This window comes from Macaca thibetana, chromosome 7 (assembly GCF_024542745.1).
Source record: "Macaca thibetana thibetana isolate TM-01 chromosome 7, ASM2454274v1, whole genome shotgun sequence".
Classification (NCBI taxonomy): Eukaryota; Metazoa; Chordata; class Mammalia; order Primates; family Cercopithecidae; genus Macaca; species Macaca thibetana.
In genome coordinates, this window is record NC_065584.1 from 4,846,437 (window position 1) to 4,862,640 (window position 16,204).

Below are 16,204 nucleotides of genomic sequence, written 5' to 3' on the forward strand. Positions count from 1 at the left end.
ATCAGCATTTTAAAAAAAGAGTAAGGAACAGAAAACATCAGCATATGGTTTCATGTGTTTATAAACTATTGGTGGAGATTTTTTAAAGTCTGAAAGTCTCTGGTCTAGAGACTTTAAGAGGTGCACATGGAAGGACAGCATGTTGCTCAGTTTTCTGTTTCGGCTTGGCTAGACTCTAGTAGCCAGTTATTTAATCAAACATTAATCTAGGTGTTGCTGTGAAAAGTATTTAGTAGATATGGTTAACATCTATAATCACTTGATTACCCTCCATAATATGAGCGGGCCTTATCCAGTTCACCTGAAGGTCGTAAGAGCAGAAATTGAGATTTTTCCAGAAGTTGAGACTGAGGCCCTAACTCCTTCCTATAGGCCTGCTCTACAGATTTCAGACTTGTCAGGCCCCTACAACTACATAAACCAATTCCTTAAAATAAATCTCTGAATATATGTATACATAGATACACCCATACATATTCTAGTAGTTCTGTTTATCTGAAAGAACCCTATCTACACAGTAACATAGATAGTTACTACAGAATTGTCTACAGGACCAAAATAGAGGAAAATCTTTAAAATACATCAACAGGGGCTGGGCGTGGTGGCTCATGCCTGTAATCCCAGCACTTGGGGAGGCTGCAGTGGGTGGATTACCTGAGGTCGGGAGTTCAAGACCAGCTTGATCAACATGGAGAAACCCTGTCTCTACTAAAAACACAAAATTAGCCGGGCATGGTGGCGCATGCCTGTAATCCCAGCTACTAGGAGGCTGAGGCAGGAGAATCACTTGAACCCGGGAGGCGGAGGTTGCAGTGAGCCGAGATCATGCCATTGCACTCCAGCCTGGGCAACAAGAGCGAAACTCTGTCTCAAAAAAAAAAAAAAAATCAACAGGGATTGGATAAACCGTGGTATGTGACTTCAAGGGAATTAAATACAGAAAACAAAATCAGATCTACAGCTATCAACCAGTCTGAATAGAAAAAGCAAGTTAAAGGAAATGTATAACATCATAACTTGAATGTTGAAAATATAAAATTGGTACTATCAGTTATAGGGTACATTTAAAGAATAAGATGTGTACAATGAAGATATTCTTAAAACCAGATTAACAGGCATTTAAAGAGAGAAAGATCTTGCTTTGTAACATTATAATATTTCACTGTTCTTTGCAAATCCCAGTGCTAAGCAGACAAATACTATTTTGTGTACATTGCTTGTATATATCCAAAACTTTAAGAATGACAGAGAAATCCTTCACTGTATGATTTGATGCTACCTGTGTTCAAATTTAAAATCATCTAGTCCAACAGTAAGGAAAATACTCTTCTAGTATATTTTCAGTTCTACTCTGAAACTCTGAGCTATTTCTCACTCTACAATGTCATATTTTACTTGTCAACTGTTTGGAAGCACAACAGCAACTTACAGGGTATGAGGGTTCCAATTTCTCCACATCCTCACCAACACTTGTTATTATCTGACTTTTTGATTCTAGCTAGCAGGTGTGAAGTAGTCTCTAACTGTGGTTTTGATTTACATTTCCCTGAATAAAGAGGTTGAGCATATTGGTTGTTTATTGGCCATCTGAGTATCTGCCCTGGAGAAATGTCTATTCTGCTCTTTTGCCTGTTTTATGTTGGGAATATAAAATGGTGCCATTCCTCAAAAGATTATCATATAACCCAGAAAATCCACTCCGAGGTATACAGCCCAAAGAAATAAAAACATACGTCCACATAATAATTTGTATATAAATTTTCATAGCAGCATTACTCAACAGCTAAAAGATAGAAACAACCCAAATGCCCATCAACTGATGATTGAATTAAAAAATGCAGTATGTCTGTCACAGAACATTATACTGCCAAGAAAAGGAATAAAATACTAACACATGCTCAGCATGAAATTTGAAAACACTATGCTAAGTGAAAGCAGTCAGTCACATGCACAAAAATCCAGTCTATTGTATGATTTTATTTACATGAACCGTCCAGACAGAAAGATTAGTGATTGCCATAGGCTGTGGGGCATTTGGAAATAACAGGGAGCCCCTGCTAACAGATACAGCATTTCCTTATGGGATGATAAGAATGTTTTAAATTTGATTTGTGGTGAGAGCTGCACAACTGAATGTACCGAAAGCCACTGGATCTTGCATATTTTAAATAAGTGAACTGCATGTTTTGTTAATTTTATCGTAGTAAAGCTGTTATTTTAAAAGCAAGGCTACTCAGGAGGCTGAGGTGGAAGGATCAGCTGAGGCCAGAATTTCAAGGCCAGTCTGAGCAACACAATGAGACCCTATCTCTACAAGTTTTTAAAAGTTAGCCAGGTATGGTGGTGAGCACCTGCAGTCCCAGCTACTTGGGAGGGTGAGGCTAGAGGATTGCTTGAGCCCAAGAGTTCAAGGATGCAGTGAGCTATGATCACCCTGAGGCACTCTAGCCTGGGCAACAGGGAGAGATCCTGTCTCTTTAAAACAAACAAATAAAACACAGAAACTAACTGGAAAGAGAAGACAGGTTACTCCACGGCCATTAGAACACCTGCTTAGGTTCTCATAGCACCCTCTCCCCTACACCCTAAAAAATCACGTTAGATCTGTGGAGTGGAGGGGAAGAGGGAGTTGTTTTTCTACCATTCAGGGTCCAACCATATCCTCAATGACTGAAGTCAGAACAGAAAGATGAAGACAAGAAAGAGAATGGTCAAATGGATAAACACAGAAGTGGCAGCAAAAACAATCAGAACTGAAATAAATGGTGAATATGCTTTTCTTGCTATCAATAATTATAAGATAGGGCTGGGCGTGGTGGCTCACACCTGTAATCCCAGCACTTTGGGAGGCCAAGATGGGTGGATCACCTGAGGTCAGGAGTTCAAGACCAGCCTGGACAACATGGTGAAATTCCATCTCTACTAAAAATACAAAAATTAGCCAGGAGTGGTGGCGGGCGCCTGTAATCTCAGCTACTTGGGAGGCTGAGGCACGAGAATCGCTTGAACCCAGGAGGCAGAGGTTGCAATGAGCTGAGGTCACGCCACTGCACTCCAGCCTGGGGTACAAAGCAAGGCTCTGTCTCAAAACAACAACAACAAAAAAAGGTAAATTCTTATTCCTAAATGTATGAACTGGCCACCCATACTTTCACTATATCCTAAGATGTTAAGCATGAGTAAATTTAACTTAATTATGTTAGGGACCAAAAAACATTTTGTGACTCCAAAATTGTTTGCTTCTGATGTTGGGTAATCAAAAAGATACAAATCAAAGGGAATGGCAAGAGTACATATGATTACTATTGCTATAACAGTTACATATACTTACTATGTGCTAGGCACTGTGTACTTTGACAGGCCTCAATTCATTTCAATCTTACAACAATCCATTTTACAGATGAGAAAATTAAAGCACAGAGAGACAAAGCAAGCTGCCCAACATCACGCCTATGAGCAGTGAAGCTGAGAGTCGAAGCTTAAGGAAGAGGGATGAAAACAGCAGAAGCCAGAGTTGGTGGTGTTAACCATTATGCTACACAGCCTAGATTTTAAAGAACATTTTTCCTCCTCATGATATCCATTAAGTATTTTAGCACTTAAGCTACATGGCTTAAGAATTCTCAACTGACAACAGTTCACGCTCTATAAAATGAGGAAGTCAGAAGCAACTTTGGTATTTAAATACCAAAGTATCTTTTTTTTTTTTTTTTTTTTCTGAGACCGAGTTTCACTCTTGTTGCCCAGGCTGGAATGCAATGGTGCGATCTCGGCTCACTGCTACCTCTGCCTCCCGGGATCAAGCGATTCTCCTGCCTCAGCATCCCAAGTAACTAGGATTACAGGCATGTGCCACCACGTCCAGCTAATTTTGTATTTTTAGTAGAGACGGGGTTTCTCCACATTGGTCAGGCTGGTCTCAAACTCCCGACCTCAGGTGATCTGCCAGCCTCGGCCTCTCAAAGTGCTGGGATTACATTAAATATCTGTATCTTTCTAAAAAGCATATACCTACTGTCTGGTTCTCTCTTCTCTAATCACTTCCTTTTTAAATGCTAAAAGTTTACATTGGAACAAATAGGCCCATAATTTCCAATCACCAGCTCTCTGGAATTAAAATCTACAATAAATATAAGCATGTTATAAAATCCCTAAAAACTCAAATCTCATGTTCTCCTGAATTTATGGGAAAACATTTTTCCTCTCAAAGATTAGCGATTTCACAAAAATTTAAAAGCTAAACAGATTTTTTTATTTGAAAATTTTTTCCTCCACAATAAATGCTCTATTCACTTGCTTTTTAAAAACAGAAACTTTTTTAAAAAACTTATATCGCAGTTGGTTAATGAGGGGTATGTATACTCCCACTAGACCCCCACCCCCAAAAAGGAGAGGGACTGTAAAAAATAAAGGGCAGGCAAGAACAAAGCTGGACAGGGAGAGAAGACAGACAGAAAGGGCTTCAGCAGTTAGCTGAGGTAGAAACTATCATGCCACAACTGACATACACATAACCAGTTACCACTGCTTATTTTGTATTGTATTACCCAGTAAATACCCAACTAGATAGATAATTCCTTGGTAACAAAGAATCCATTCTTCATTCTTGTACTGCCACTACCTACCTGACCTGAAGTAGTGCTATTTGGTCAATTGATTCCATAGGTCTTCAGCTGTCTTGAGTCTTAATTTTAGCAAGATTCATTCTCATTAGCATCACCACAACAGTAATTGCATCACCACAGCAGTAACTATCCTCAGAAGAAATGTTCTAAACATGTATAGTGTGTTCTGTCTTTCTGGATAGTGTTTCACACCTCCAGGGGGAGCAGAAGAGAAGATGTGATGCAGAGGAACTAAACGGCCACATGAATGGTAGTAAGAGATTTTAACAAAAGTTTACCTTTCCCCATGTTTTCTCTACCACTATTTTAAACATCAGGGTTCCCTGGGTTCCTCTTTTTCATCTGGTATTAATTACTCTTCCTATGCCATTAACACCTAACACTGCAAATTTCTCAAACCACATTTATTATGGTAATGACCTCTAAATCTATATCTCAAGACAGAATACACATATAAGGCAAGAACTCAAAAAGCATCCTGACACAGCTTATCGCCCTCTCATTCACCCTTACCACTATCAACAAGAAGCTGTTTCTTCTTGTTTATCTAAAAAAATTAACACTATCACTTGTATAGTCACCAACTCCCAGCGATACAGCTGCAAGTCATCTTGGAGTCCCCTCCTCTGCTACTAGCACTCGAGCACACACACTCTGCAAAACCCACTGAGCCCCATCCACTAATCCCTTCAATTTTTCTCAAATCCATCGCTCTCCAACCCTTCCGCCATTAACCTTCAGTTTCCAACTTCACAGTTTCTCATCTCGTCCTGTCTTTTTTTTTTTTTTGGAGAGGGAGTCTCGCGCTGTCGCCCAGGCTGGTGTGCAGTGGCCGGATCTCAGCTCACTGCAAGCTCCGCCTCCCGGGTTTGCGCCATTCTCCTGCCTCAGCCTCCCGAGTAGCTGGGACTACAGGCGCCCGCCACCTCGCCCAGCTATTTTTTTGTATTTTTTAGTAGAGACGGGGTTTCACTGTGTTAGCCAGGATGGTCTCGATCTCCTGACCTCGTGATCCGCCCGTCTCGGCCTCCCAAAGTGCTGGGATTACAGGCTTGAGCCACCGCGCCCGGCCATATTAACTATTACTATGTGCCAGTAACTGGGCTAACCACTTCACCTATCTGTCACATAACATGCACCAAAAAAACCCTATGAGATAAGAACTGTTGTAGTCCACATTTGAAAAGAGGAGTTAAGTCACTTGCACTTAGATCCTTAACACTGGTCAGGATCTGAGCTCACATCTGGGACTCAGTCCCATAGTGGACCTGAATCTGATTATAACCACTTTGTTGTTGAGTGATGATGAACAAGCTACTTAGCTTCACTAATCCTAAAGAAAAATGGAGAGGATAATGCCTACCTTGCATGGGTTTCTATGAGGATTAGAAAGGCCACCTATTAAGTAAGTACCTGGTACATACAGATGCTCCTCAGCTTACAACAGTGTTAGTCCTGACAAATGCATCACAAATTGAAAATATTTTACTCCAAAAACGCACTTAATACACCTAACCTAATGGGCATCAGAGCCTAGTCTACCTTAAATATGCTCAGAACACTTATATTAGCCTGTAGTTGGGCAAGGCCATCTAACAAAGACTGATTTAAAAAAAAAAAAAAAGTGTTGAGGCCAGGTGCGGTGGCTCATACCTGTAATCCCAGCACTTTGGGAGGCTGAGGTGGGTGGATTACCTGAGGTCAGGAGTTTGAGACCAGCCTGACTAACATGGAGAAACCCCATCTGTACTAAAAATACAGAATTAGTCGGGCATGGTGGTGCATGCCTGTAATCTCAGCTACTTGGGAAGCTGAGGCAGAAAAATCACTTGAATCTGGTAGGCAGAGGTTTCAGTGAGATTGCACCATTGCATTCCAGCCTGGGCAACAAGAGTGAAACTCTGTCTCAAAAAAAAAAAAAAAAAAAAAAAGCGCTGAATATCTCATGTAAGGATATCACACCACATACTGCTAGCCAAGGAAAAGATCAAAATTCAAAATACAGTTTCTACTGAATGTGTAGCACTTTTGTACCATCTTAAAGTTGAAAAATCCAGCCGGGTGTGGTGGCTCATGCCTGTAATCCCAGCACTTTGGGAGGTGGAGGCAGGAGGATCACGAGGTCAGGAGACCGAGACCATCCTGGCTAACACGGTGAAACCCCATCTCTACTAAAAATACAAAAAACTAGCCGGGCGAGGTGGCAGGCGCCTGTAGTCCCAGCTACTCGGGAGGCTGAGGCAGGAGAATGGCGTGAACCTGGGAGGCGGAGCTTGCAGTGAGCCAAGATCGCGCCACTGCACTCCAGCTTGGACGACAGAGCGAGACTTCGTCTCAAAAAAAAAAAAAAAAAAAAGTTGAAAAATCCTAAGTTGACCATTTAAGTCAAGAACAGTCTGTACTTAATACCTGATCAATAATAGCAATTATTATTTCCTTTCTCCTCTATTATTTGACATCTTTCAGACCTTGGTACCTTCAGTGTCTAGCATATTATAAGTACTTCGTAAATGTTAAGTAAATTAATATACATAACATAGGTTAGGTAAACAATTAATGAAAATTTTAGAAAGGGAGTAAGTACATTGTTCTATTCCCTTTCCTTCAACACAGCAATCCAGACTGACAAGTTTGAGAACCAAGTAGGCTGGGCAGCAACTCATGTAGCCCTGATCTCTGGAATGCCACCCACTCCCTCTCTTCTTGTACCTTTCTTTATAATAGCACTCTCCCCTTTAAGGGCATAAACTCTATTCCCATGGGTAGGTTATTTCAAAAATACTATGATTTGCAATATTACAAGCTGACAAAAATAAATGAATAATTTCCCTTAGAACTGGCTCAAGGCCAGGCATGGTGGCTCACACCTGTAATCCCAGCACTTTGGGAAGCTGAGGTGGGTAGATCATTTGAGGTCAAGAGTTTAAGAACAGCCTGGCCAACATGGTGAAAACCTGGCTCTACTAAAAATGCCAAAAAAAAAAAAAACCAAGCTGTGGTGGCTCACACCTATAATTCCAGCTACTCGAGAGGCTACTGGAGAGGCTGAGGCATGAGAATCACTTGAACCCAGGAGGCAGAGGTTGACATGAGCCAAGATTGCACCACTGCATTCCAGCCTGGGTGACATAGTGAGACTCTGTCTCAAAAAATAAAAATAAATAATAGAACTGGCTCAATCACTGTTCAGTAATCTGAGCTCAGCTAAAGCCTAATCTGTGTCCCTTTTCTGATTCCCCAAGAAGGAAGTTAGATGCTAATCAAATGCTACTGAAGTTAATTCTGCACTAGAAACTGCAATTGTATAGTCAGTTTCTAACTAATAACATCTTCTCTCATTCTCTTGGACTCACAGGTGTCTTGGACTGGGAATCGATTTTCTCTAAGAGGAACCACAAACACTTTTCTTCCATGTTATCAATATAACAAGCTTATCATTTACCACCAATGTAATTTAGCCACATATGATCCTCAAACCAAAACAAAGACAAAACACTTCAGAGACCAATTAATTTCACAGTGAAATGTTTTAGGCTCAGGTTTCTCCTATTTCTCCTAACACTGTCCTATCAGTAATGTAACACACTAATCAGAATGGACAAGGCTGTATTGACATTTCACCACCAAGCAATCCAAGAGAAACAAAAGCCCTGAAGCTACAGTCTGACTGATGGTCAGGCACCACAATCTTAAATACAGAGGGCCCAGATTATCCTATAACACAATTATTCCCAACATCACCATGACCCAAAGAAAACTTCTAACTACTGTACCACCAGCTAAGGACACACCTTTACACTAATGTTGTAAGAGTTCCTTATAAAAGGTTGAGTTAGGAAAAAAGACAATATGGAATTCTTTGCAAAAGTCTGGCAAAACAGGATGTTAGAAGGGAACACAGAAACCCTGTCCAGTAAAAATGATGAGAGAAGTTGCATTAGTGTGTTTTCACAATGCTGATAAAGATATACCAGAGACTGGGCAATTTACAAAACAAAGAGTAAGTTTAACTGGATTTAACAGTTCAATGTGACTGGGGAAACCTCACAGTCAAGGCATAGGGCAAGGAGTAGCAAGTAAGGTCTTACATGGATGGCAGCAGGCAGAGAGGAGCACTTGTGCAGGGAAACTCCCCTTTGTAAAACGATCAGATATCTCGTGAGACTCATTCACTATCAAGAGAAAAGCACAGGAAAGAGCTGGCCTCATGATTCAATTATCTACCACCTGGTCCCTCCTACAACATGTGGGAGTTATGGGAGCTACAAGATAAGATTTGGGTGGGGACACAGAGCCAAACCGTATCATAAGTGTACTGTACATAAGTTCAGGCTTTCTGAAGGGTAGTTTGGCAAAGTTTACCCAAGCCTCCAGCAATTTATCCCAAAAGAAAATATTCATAAAGCTATGCAAAAACTTACCTACAAAGTTATTCATCAAATGCTGCTGAAAACAGCAATAAATTGGAAAGAACTCAAATGTCCAACATAATCTCATAATCTGGTACAACCGTATTGTGGAAACTGTACACATTAAAAGCTACAGAGCCCTTTTCACAAGATGGCACCAAAAGCAAAGAAGGAAGCTCCTGCCCCTCCTAAAGCCAAAGCCAAAGCCAAAGCAAAGGCTTTGAAGGCCAAGAAGGCAGTGTTGAAAGGCATCCACAGCTGAAAAAAAAAGATCCACACATCACGCACCTTCCAGCAGCCCAAAACACTGCAACTCCAGGGGCAGCCCAAATATCCTCAGAAGACCGCCCCCAGGAGAAACAAGCTTGACCACTACACCACCATCAAGTTGCCGCCGACCACTGAGTCTGCCATGAAGAAGAGAGACGACAACAACACACCTGTGTTCACTGTGGATGTTAAAGCCAACAAGCGCCAGATCAAACAGGCTGTGAAGAAGCTCTGTGACCCTGATGTGGCCATGGTCAACTCCCTGATTCAGCCTGATAGGGAGAAGGAGGCATACGTTCAACCAGCTCCTGATTATGATGCTTGGGATGTTGCCAACAAAACTGGGATCATCTAAACTGAGTCCAGCTGGCTAATTCTAAATATATGTATATCTTTTCACCAGAAAAATAAAAATAAAAAGTTGCAGAACTATGTACATTTAATGACTTGGGAAAACCATACGTAAAGTACAACAGGCAAATGACAACAAAGTGCTGCATACTACAGAATCACCTAATCTAACAACTCACAGGCAGGGCGCAGTGCCCACGCCTGGAAATCCCAGTACTTCGAGAGGCCAAGGCTGGAGGGCTGCTTGAGGTCAGGAATTTGAGACCAGCCTGGGCAACAAAGTGAGACCCTGTCACTACAAAAAATAAAAAAAATAGCGAGGCATTGTGGCTCACACTTGTAGTTCCAGCTACTTGGGTTGCTGAGGTGGGTGAACTCCTTGAGCCCAAGAGTTCAAGGCTGCAGTGAGCCATGATCGTGCCACTGCAATACAGCCTGGGCAACAGAGCAAGACTCTGCCTCAAAACAAACAAAAACTCATGTCCAATTCAAATTATGTTTCCATAAGCATAACTACATATGCTATAGGTGAAGTAGGATATAGTCTTATCCTACTTCACCTGCAGATATGCCTGTCCTGTTCTGAAGGAACTCCCTCTGCTCACCTCTAATGAGAGACCTAATATTCTAGGAAATACTTTCCCCCACTGCTTTTCCTAAAGCACTTAATACATAATTACACTGTTGACTAAATTTTTCTTACTGAGAAACTATTTTTTCCCTCTGAGTCTTACAAGGTTTTGAAATGTTGAGAACAGAAAGTCAATGACATACTGTAGTTTCATGAAAGAGGATGGAATTACTACCTATTTTTTGGTGAAACTAGAAACAGAGCACTATCAGTCAGGTTTTTTAAAGCCCACATAATTATAAGTGACTTTTCTTTCTTTCTTTCTTTTTTTTTTTTTTTTTTTTTTTTTTTTTTTGAGACGGAGTCTCACGCTGTTGCCCAGGCTGGAGTGCAGTGGCGCGATCTCGGCTCACTGCAAGCTCCGCCTCCTGGGTTCACGCCATTCTCCTGCCTCAGCCTCCTGAGTAGCTGGGACTACAGGCGCCCGCCACCGCGCCCGGCTAATTTTTTGTATTTTTAGTAGAGACGGGGTTTCACTGTGGTCTCCATCTCCTGACCTTGTGATCCGCCCGCCTCGGCCTCCCAAAGTGCTGGGATTACAGGCTTGAACCACCGCGCCCGGCCTCTTTCTTTTTTGAGACAAGTTCTCAGCCGGCTGCCCAGGCTGGAGTGCAGCGGTACAATCTCGACTCACTGCAACCTCCGCCTCCTGGGCTGAGGCAATCCTCCCACCTCGGCCTCCCAAGTTAGCTAGGACTACACACCCAGCTTGTTTTTTGTACTTTTAGTACAGAAAGGGTTTCACCATGCTGCCCAGGCTGGTCTCGAACTCCTGGGCTCAAGCAATCCACCTGCCTCAGCCTCCCACAGTGCTGGGATTATAAGCATGAGCCACCACACCTGGCCTATAACTGACTTTTCTGTTACTAATCCAGATTTGTGAGGATTTTATTAGACTTCTACCCCAACCTTCTCTCTTCACAGTGGTTTATCCCTTTGAAAAAGAGCTGAGCAGTATCACTAATATACACTTTTACCCTTTTTAAAAACTAATCTGAACCAATTTATGAGATAGTAATTTACACAAGTCACCCCATACTAAGGAAATATCTCTATCCTTAATAACATTATGTTTGAAGATGAAAGGATGAAACTTACCATGCAATCTCTTTCTTAGCCTACCAGTATGGTAATAATCACACTTTTTAACAACAGCCAAAAATCAGATGCTATCAATTTCTTATTACTAGTCCCAGAAAAGACACATCTATTTTCTTCTTGATTTAGAATAGGTTAAAAAGTTAATTTGGGCTGGGCACGGTGGTTCACACCTCTAATCAAACTGTGGGAGGCCAAGTGGGGAGAATCACTTGAGGCCAGCAGTTAAGAGATCAGCCTGGGCAACACAACACAGCAAGACTCCGTCTCTACAGGGCATGATGTTGCGCTCCTGTACTTTTACTACTTGGGAGGCTCAGGTGGGAGGATTGCTGGAGCCCAGGAGTCCAAGGCTGCAGTAAGCCATGATTATACATCAAGCTGCACTCCAGCCTGGGTGACAGAATAAGACCCCATCCCAAAAGGGGGGAAAAAGAAATTAATTACAGAAGATATGGGGAAAAAAAAAAAAAAGGTTTTACCCAAAAGCAAATCTATGCAAAATATCTTCAAAATTTCATGTTGTTAAAAAAAAAATTCAAACCACAAGTATCACTCATAATGTATATCACATTCTTAGAGTTGCTTTACTAAAATCAGCATATCCATAAGATAACCCACTAGGATGAATTAAACAGATGGGCTCAGAACTCAGACCATCAGTTTGAAATTCTAGGTGTGCACCTACAACATTTAAATACACTGGAAAAATGATTTCAAACAGGGCTTTCTCGTTTGAAACCGGTGGTTAAAGACAATCTCTACCCCATAGTGACAGAATTAAATGAGATAATACATACATAAAGTGCTTGGCTAAATGCCTCAGCACACCATGAGCATGCGACTCACCAGATTATTTATTTTATTATGAAAGTCAGTGTTTGGAGTAAAAAGAACAGAAAAACCACCTAAAAACAACTCAACATTAACTACTTCACACTTCTTGACTATGGCTGTCTTCTCCTACATTCCCAAACACTGATCTAGGCTCTAAGTGGCTTATTCAGGTTGTAATAATGTCCTTACCAAACTTTCTGCCTCCTCTCTCTGCCTCCAAATTGAAAATTATTATATAAATGGCAGCAGGAGATACCTCTCCATTACTGTCCATGTGATACTACTTCACATTACCCTTGCAAGAAGTTCTCCCAAATTCAAGCAACTCTAGAAACTATTAAAGATACAAAGAACTTCACAAATAGAGTTTACTTAAAGGTTGGGAAACCATACACATGAAGTGTCTTGGCAGAGGTGATGGTGTCAAGGACCCCATGCCTATTCCAGCCCAGAGCTCTCTCGATCACACTGTATTACATTATTACATTCCCAGAGCTTTCTTGTTTGACATGTAACTGTGCCAGAATTGGTTCCTTGTCTGGTATTCTGTCACTCTGTAGGAATTTCCAGTAAAATAAGATGAATTTTTATTGTTGTTAGTATTATGTTACGCACCACCAGAATAGCCAAAATAAAAATGGAAGACTTTATGAGCCCTAATGATGCTGGTACCTCACTATTTACAAACGCTGATCAGATGAGACATTTGTTTTGATAGTGAAGGCCATGCAACCCTGCATCAACAAAACTCCACTTGTTCATAAGCAAATATAAAATTGCAGTAATTTATCCAAGTACTTATGGAGGTCTTATCTAAAGAGGTTCTTTTTAAAAAGTCAAATAAGAAGTCCAGTAAGCCAGTAGAATAATGGGCAAAGACCTTCCCTAGAAAAAGCAGCTTCCTTGTGGGAGAATTTCAAGTAATTTATGTAAATATTCCCCACTCCCCTCCAGGAGATGGAGCTTAAATCCCCCTGACTGGAGTGTAGATTGGACTTACTAACTTGTTTCCAAAAAAATAAGTATGGAAGGTGTAGGTTGGACTTACTAACTTGTTTCCAAAAAAATAAGTATGGAAGGTGCTGAGTGTATACAGTAGAAAAACATAACCTTGGCCACGATTAACATTATCAGCAATAAATCATGGTGTAGCATGCACTACACCCCCCACCACTCCAACAATATGAATTCCCCAAATGCATAACTCTAGTCTAATCATGTGAAAAACAGCAAACTGGGGAGACATCATAATTAAATGCAATGCATACAGTACTCTGGACTGGATTCTAAAACAGAAATGGATATTAATGGGAAAACCAGTGGAATCTAAATAAAATGTGGAACTTAGTAATGTATCAGTGTTGGTTTCTTGGTACTGACAAGCACACCTTGGTGATGTAAGGGGAACCCAAGTGAGGGGTCTGATAATCCATAGCATACACGAAAGGGTTGGGGGTAGGTAGGTAGCCATCCTGTTCCTAAGAAAAAAGTCACACTCTAAAAACTTTCCATAACTCAAGTCATAAATGTAAGAACACCATTTTTATTATTTTTATTTTTTTCAGAGTCTCAGTCTCATCCAGCCTGGAGTGCAATGGTGTGATCTTGGCTCACTGCAACTTCTTACCTCCCTAGTTCAAGCAATTCCTGTGCCTCAAGTGATCTGCCCACCTTGGCCTCACAAAGTGCTGGGATCACAGGCATGAGCCACCGTGCCTGGTCTTACACACAGGGATTAAAGCTACCGCACCTGGTCAGAAAAACCTTTTTAAAAAGGAAGGCCGGGCACAGTGGCTCACGCCTGTAATCCCAACACTTTGGGAAGCCGAGGCGGGTGGATCACCTGATGTTGGGAGGTTGAGACCAGCCTCACCAACATGGTGAAACCCCACCTCTACTAAAAATACAAAAATTAGCTGGGCGTGGTGGCAGGCGTCTGTAATCCCAATTACTTGGGAGGCTGAGGCAGGAGGATCACCTGAACCTGGGAGGCGGAGGTTGCAGTGAGCTGAGATTGTGCCAGGGCACTCCATCCTGGGCAACAGAACGAGACCTGGTCTCAGAAAAAGAGAAAATGGCCGGGCGCGGTGGCTCAAGCCTGTAATCCCAGCACTTTGGGAGGCCGAGACGGGCGGATCACGAGGTCAGGAGATCGAGAGACGATCCCGGCTAACATGGTGAAACCCCGTCTCTACTAAAAAATACAAAAAAATAGCTGGGCGAGGTGGCGGGCGCCTGTAGTCCCAGCTACTCGGGAGGCTGAGGCAGGAGAATGGCGCAAACCCGGGAGGCGGAGCTTGCAGTGAGCTGAGATCCGGCCACTGCACTCCAGCCTGGGTGACAGAGCAAGACTCCGTCTCAAAAAAAAAAAAAAAAAAAAAAGAAAAAGAGAAAAAAGAGAGAAGAGAGAAGGGGGAGGGGAGGGGAGGGGAGGGGAGGGGAGGGGAGAGGAGAGAAGAGAAAATTTTTCTGAGCAGGCGCTGTGGGAGTAATCCCAGCACTTTCGGAGGCTGAGGTGAGTGGATCGCTTGAGGTCAGAAGTGCAAGACCAGCCTCACCAACATGATGAACCCCATCTCTACTAAAAATACAAAAATTAGCTGGGCGTGGTGGCAGACGTCTGTAATCCCAATTACTTGGGAGGCTGAGGCAGGAGAATCACCTGTACCTGGGAGGCGGAGGTTGCAGTGAGCTGAGATTGTGCCAGGGCACTCCATCCTAGGCAACAGAGCGAGACCTGGTCTCAGAAAAAGAGAAAAAGGAGAGAGGAGAGAGGAGAGAGGAGAGAGGAGAGAGGGAGAGAGGAGGGAGCAGGGAGCAGGGAGCAGGGAGGAGGGAGCAGGGAGGAGGGAGGGGAGGAGAGGAGAGGAGAGGAGAGAAGAGAAGAGAAAATTTTTCTGAGCAGGCGCTGTGGGAGTAATCTCAGCACTTTGGGAGGCTGAGGTGGGTGGATCGCTTGAGGTCAGAAGCGCAAGACCAGCCTGGCCAACATGGTGAACCCCATCTCTACTAAAAATACAAAAAATCAGCCAGGCATGGTGGCACACCTGTAGTCCCAGTTACTCAGGAGGCTGAAACAGGAGAATCGCTTGAACTTAGGAGGCAGAGATTGCAGTGATAGTACCACTGCACTCCAGCCTGGGTGACAGAGTAAGACCATCTCAAAACAAACAAACAAACAAAAAACAGAAAAATTTTCTTAAAAATGTCTCAGCTTGCAGGGCATGGTGGCTCACACCTATAATCCCAGTACTTTGGGAGGCTAAGCAGGTGGATCGCTTGAGGTCAGGAGTTCAAGACCAGCCTGGCCAACATGGTGAAACCCTATCTCTACTAAAATACAAAAATTAGCCGGGTGTGGTGGCATGTGCCTATAATCCTAGCTACTCAGGAGAGTGAGGCAGGAGAATTGCTTGAACCCAGGAGATGGAGGTTGCAGTGAGTCAAGATTACGCTACTGCACTCCAGTCTGCACAACAGAGCAAGACTCCGTCTCAAAAAAAAAAAAAAAAAAAAATCATCTCAGCAAAGTGATTTCAAAGAATGAAAAGGATTTGTTTCCACTCAAATGAATGGGTACATCAAGAAACATCACAAGTTATACAAGCTTAATCTTAATTTTGGAATCCACTGCATTAGTCGGTTCATAGGTTTATTTCTTCTTTTTTTTTTTTTTTTGGTGACAAACTCTCACTCTGTTGCCCAGGCTGGAGTGCAGTGGCGCAGTCTCCACTGACCGTGACCTTCACCTCCCGGGTTCAAGCGATTCTCTTGCCTCAGCCTCCTGTGTAGCTGGGATTACAGACGCCTGTGACCACGCCCAGCTAATTTTTGTAATTTTAGTAGAGACGGGTTTCACCATGTTGGCCAGCCTGGTCTTGAACTCCTGACCTCAGGCAATTCACTCACCTCAGCCTCCCAAAGTGCTGGGATTACAGGCATGAGTGCTGGGATTATACACCATGCTTGGCCTTCTCCTTCGT

The 16,204-nt window shown here is 42.5% G+C and overlaps 1 protein-coding gene, 1 long non-coding RNA gene and 1 pseudogene across 2 annotated transcripts in view; 1 reads left to right on the top strand and 2 right to left on the bottom strand.

Annotated features, from left to right (window-relative positions):
• RCOR1 (REST corepressor 1) overlaps positions 1-16,204 on the bottom strand; it is a 130,392-nt gene that overhangs the window by 59,995 nt on the left and 54,193 nt on the right. The window lies entirely within an intron of this gene.
• On the top strand, positions 9,140-9,659 carry LOC126960086 (60S ribosomal protein L23a-like; annotated as a pseudogene).
• On the bottom strand, positions 10,851-14,926 carry LOC126960087 (uncharacterized). Its single transcript, XR_007727704.1, has 2 exons — positions 14,884-14,926; positions 10,851-14,199 (listed from the first exon to the last, which is right to left on the bottom strand). It is a non-coding gene; the product is annotated as an uncharacterized LOC126960087 (long non-coding RNA).